At 51.2% G+C, this 5,000-nt stretch overlaps 1 non-coding gene across 1 annotated transcript in view; it reads right to left on the bottom strand.

The window, feature by feature from the left end:
- LOC126446827 (small subunit ribosomal RNA) overlaps positions 1 to 241 on the bottom strand; it is a 1,908-nt gene extending 1,667 nt beyond the window's left edge. Inside the window, exon 1 of the ribosomal RNA XR_007583485.1 lies at positions 1 to 241. This exon is cut by the window's left edge and continues 1,667 nt beyond it. This is a non-coding gene — a ribosomal RNA (small subunit ribosomal RNA).
- Positions 242 to 5,000: the final 4,759 nt, after the last annotated feature.

The following is a 5,000-nucleotide window of genomic DNA, read 5'->3' as shown; positions in this document are numbered from 1 at the left end:
GACGAGCCGACCGATTGGTTTTGATCTAATAAAAGCGTCCCTTCCATCTCTGGTCGGGACTCTGTTTGCATGTATTAGCTCTAGAATTACCACAGTTATCCAAGTAACGTGGGTACGATCTAAGGAACCATAACTGATTTAATGAGCCATTCGCGGTTTCACCTTAATGCGGCTTGTACTGAGACATGCATGGCTTAATCTTTGAGACAAGCATATGACTACTGGCAGGATCAACCAGGGAGCTGCGTCAACTAGAGCTGAGCAGCCGGCCGCCCGGGAGTGTGTCCCGGGGGCCCGCGCGAACACGCAAGCGTCCGCTCAATTATTCTGCAAACAGGAGGAGGCTGAGCTCCCCTGCACAACACACCTCGAAACCCTCTCAGGTCCCGGCGGCGCGCAGCGCCGTCCTAAGTACTTGGTCGGGTTCGAGAGAGGCGCAATCGCCCGGAGTTAGGCGAGTAGACGCTTTAGGTGCGACCACCCGTGCTCCCAACTGAGCTTGCCGCTGCCGACAGAGGCCCGGGAGCGTGCTGTCGTGGCATTGCCGGCGGGAGACAACACGCGCCACCTACGGTGACCGGCAGCTCCAACGCCAGCGCCACAGAAGGACAAAAGCCCCACTTGGGTGCCGAAGCGAACTCTCCCAGCACAGCGCACGCGCCAACACGTCCGCACAGCTGCGATACAAACCACCTGCGAGAACCGCTGGGGCGACCGAGCAGCAGACGGCGTCGCGGCGCCGAGCGCCGGGCGGCGGCGCATCCTCAGCGCACACAGTCCTCAATCGGACCAGCACACTGCAGATGGCCACCGCGCTTCGCACCGGGCCCGCGAGGACCTACTTTGGCCGCAAGGCGCCGCGAGCAGGGGGCCCCGGCGCGCAGCTGCGCCGCCTGCCGCGTCCGTCGGCCGGCGCGCCTGCCACTGGCCGCCCCCACCAGCCGGCTGTAGCGCGTGCGCCCACGCACCGCGCTGCCAGCACGCCGGGCGGCCCCCCCTCACCGGCCGGGGACAGTCTCACCCAGCCACCGCCGCGTATCGCCTCACACCCAGATCCCCTTTCACGTTCGTGGGCATGGTGGGGTATCCCTGAAACAACCAGTTAATAGCTCGACCGATCGTCGCCAACACTGATTCACCTCTAGCGAGAACAACCGCACCACAACGGGTTACCTGTTGTTCATTTGCGTAACGTCACCAGCAAACGTAGACGTCCATCGCCATTTGCAACGAGTATTGCATGCCTGTGTCAGGTGTCACAACACACTACGTCTGCCCACATAGACGCAACAACATGTGCACGCCTCGAGAACACGTGGAAGGTAGCCCCCGTACGTATGCGGTGTCCATTGCGCGAACGACTGTCAGCCGGCCTCTGCAGGATGTCGCAGATGTGGAACGCGGTGCAACATGCTATCACGGTGTGTGAGAAGAGACGACTACGTCCGAATACACGCTCCACTACATCAACAGACTGCTCATGCTGATCGCCATCGAGGGCGTCCGTTCCTCCCACACGTCTGAATGGCGTACCACACTGCAATCCAGCTCTTATAGGGAGACGACACGTAGCTGCGTGCACAATATTTGGACTGTATGGTCTGCCGTTGCTAGGCGCAGTCGTCGTACGGTCACACATGTGCCACGATGTATCATTCAGTACATACGGACCAATGTGCAGTACAGTTTGTGGGTTTTGCGTACATCGGCGGACAGGTGACAGGCCGTACCACAACGTAGGCTGAGTACGTCGGCATGCGAAGGGCATTGAACATGCAAACTTCTCAACGACCAGCTTGCGAAGGCAGGGGGGAAGGGGGGGGGGGGCATGTACGTCCTGCTGCTATCCACATTACAGTGTATAGCAGGAGCATGTGGAAAGTCAGCAACACCTGCAAGGTGTTTAACATGACGCGATACACAGGGGACCGGGCAGTGCGAATAGCGAACTATATTGCGAGGGTTGCGGTTAGGCAACACTACACTAATTTAACGAGTTGCATAACAATTACAGAGCAGGTTAAGGCGCAATATAGGTTAGGTTAAGGCACAACATGGGTTACGTTAAAGCACAACATGGGTTACGTTAAAGCACAACATGGGTTACGTTAAAGCACAACATGGGTTACGTTAAAGCACAATTTAGGTTACGTTAAAGCACAATTTAGGTTACGTTGAAGCACAATTTAGGTTACGTTGAAGCACAATTTAGGTTACGTTGAAGCACAATTTAGGTTACGTTGAAGCACAATTTAGGTTACGTTGAAGCACAATTTAGGTTACGTTGAAGCACAAATTAGGTTACGTTGAGGCACAAATTAGGTTACGTTGAGGCACAAATTAGGTTACGTTGAGGCACAAATTAGGTTACGTTGAGGCACAAATTAGGTTACGTTGAGGCACAATATGGGTTAGGTTGAGGCACAATATGGGTTAGGTTGAGGCACAATATGGGTTAGGTTGAGGCACAATATGGGTTAGGTTGAGGCACAATATGGGTTAGGTTGAGGCACAAATTGGGTTAGGTTGAGGCACAATATGGGTTAGGTTAAGGCACAATATGGGTTAGGTTAAGGCACAATATGGGTTAGGTTAAGGTACAATATGGGTTAGGTTAAGGTACAATATGGGTTAGGTTAAGGTACAATATGGGTTAGGTTAAGGTACAATATGGGTTAGGTTAAGGTACAATATGGGTTAGGTTAAGGTACAATATGGGTTAGGTTAAGGCACAATATGGGTTAGGTTAAGGCACAACATGGGTTAGGTTAAGGCACAACATGGGTTAGGTTAAGGCACAACATGGGTTAGGTTAAGGCACAACATGGGTTAGGTTAAGGCACAACATGGGTTAGGTTAAGGCACAATATGGGTTAGGTTAAGGCACAATATGGGTTAGGTTAAGGCACAACATGGGTTAGGTTAAGCACAATATGGGTTAGGTTAAGGCACAACATGGGTTAGGTAAGGCACAACATGGGTTAGGTTAAGGTACAATATGGGTTAGGTTAAGGTACAATATGGGTTAGGTTAAGGTACAATATGGGTTAGGTTAAGGTACAATATGGGTTAGGTTAAGGTACAATATGGGTTAGGTTAAGGTACAATATGGGTTAGGTTAAGGTACAATATGGGTTAGGTTAAGGTACAATATGGGTTAGGTTAAGGTACAATATGGGTTAGGTTAAGGTACAATATGGGTTAGGTTAAGGCACAACATGGGTTAGGTTAAGGCACAACATGGGTTAGGTTAAGGCACAACATGGGTTAGGTTAAGGCACAACATGGGTTAGGTTAAGGCACAACATGGGTTAGGTTAAGGCACAACATGGGTTAGGTTAAGGCACAACATGGGTTAGGTTAAGGCACAACATGGGTTAGGTTAAGGCACAACATGGGTTAGGTTAAGGCACAACATGGGTTAGGTTAAGGCACAACATGGGTTAGGTTAAGGCACAACATGGGTTAGGTTAAGGCACAACCATGGGTTAGGTTAAGGCACAACATGGGTTAGGTTAAGGCACAACATGGGTTAGGTTAAGGCACAACATGGGTTAGGTTAAGGCACAACATAGGTTAGGTTAAGGCACAACATAGGTAGGTTAAGGCACAACATAGGTTAGGTTAAGGCACAACATACGTTAGGTTAAGGCACAACGTAGGTTAGGTTAAGGCACAACGTAGGTTAGGTTAAGGCGCAATGTAGGTTAGGTTAAGGTACGATATAGCTGAGGTTAAGGTACAATATCGCTTAGGTTAAGGTACACATTGTTGTAGGGAAAGGTGTATTGGGGGGGGGGGGGGCGGCAGGTTCGTTGATAGTGATTATCGTAAGTGCATGCCTGCGGGATCATCCGATTTGTCACGTCAGGATGCACTTGTGGCTCATGACAGGCGGCGCTCCGATTCCAAGGTTATGGCAGATGTGTGTCTTTCATTCCTGCCATTGTTTGTGTACTGTGACAGGAGGCAGTATTGTGATGTTGGGTGCACCCCTGTGTAGGACATGTGTGGGTGTTCGTGGCTTAACTGAGCAATGGCGGATGTCGGAAGGGTGGGATATTCTGTTTTCTGGGTGGACCTCCCGGTCTGGTTATGATAGTGTGGATTGTGTAATGTGGCGGAGAGGATGCACCGGATGTTCTTCCATGCTGGTGGTTAGATATTGTGTGTGTGCCTGTTAGAGGCAGAGAGTAGTGTGTGATAGTGTCTGGCTGACGTGTGGTTCTCATTGTGTGCAGAGTCTTTCAGCATGTATAGGGACGGTTGTATATATTATCTGTATTCTGATGGCTCTGCATTTATTACTAATCAGTGCCGTGTATACGGTTACTCTGGTTCCAGTCGAAACTGTTCTATCTCTGTACATTAGTGACACTGCGGCTCCACTATGTTGCTGCCCCTGTCGGCCGTTTCCCCCAGTGTATGGCTAGTGATTATCAGCAATCAGTCTATTAGTCAATACCGGTAGTGTGACGACTTCAAATGTCCGGGATGGGGGAAGCTAAACCCTTCCCGTGGGTCAGGGCCTAGAAAGACTCTTCCCACGCAGGAGGCTCGGACTGTCGTTACTCTTCCGAGAAATATATTTGCCCAGCGTTTTTTGCGACTGCGAGTGCAACGCCAGGAGGCTCCGACTGTCGTTACTGTTCCGAGATATATATTTGCCCAACGTTTTTTGCGACTGCGAGTGCAACGCCCACGGGTACCGACATGGATGGGGCGCTTCCTAGCTGATCGCTCGGCATGGGAATCAGTACAGTGAGCAATGCGATCGCGTCTGTAGCTTGTACGTGGTACAGCTCGCAGCTCATGTATAGGGACAGCGGGAATGTCGCATATTGGACATAACTCTTCATGAAACGCAAGTTATAGGTGTGGATTGCACATTACGAGTGCGGGAAACTTCCGCCGTTCATCCGCTGGCGTTGCGAGTTTGGCCGTTGGGGTGGGGCACGAGCGGGTGCGGGGTGGTGTGATTGCCGGTCCACGACGTCGTG

Source organism: Schistocerca serialis, unplaced genomic scaffold, assembly GCF_023864345.2.
Source record: "Schistocerca serialis cubense isolate TAMUIC-IGC-003099 unplaced genomic scaffold, iqSchSeri2.2 HiC_scaffold_434, whole genome shotgun sequence".
Taxonomy (NCBI): domain Eukaryota; kingdom Metazoa; phylum Arthropoda; class Insecta; order Orthoptera; family Acrididae; genus Schistocerca; species Schistocerca serialis.
This window is presented reverse-complemented; position numbering and strand designations above follow the sequence as displayed.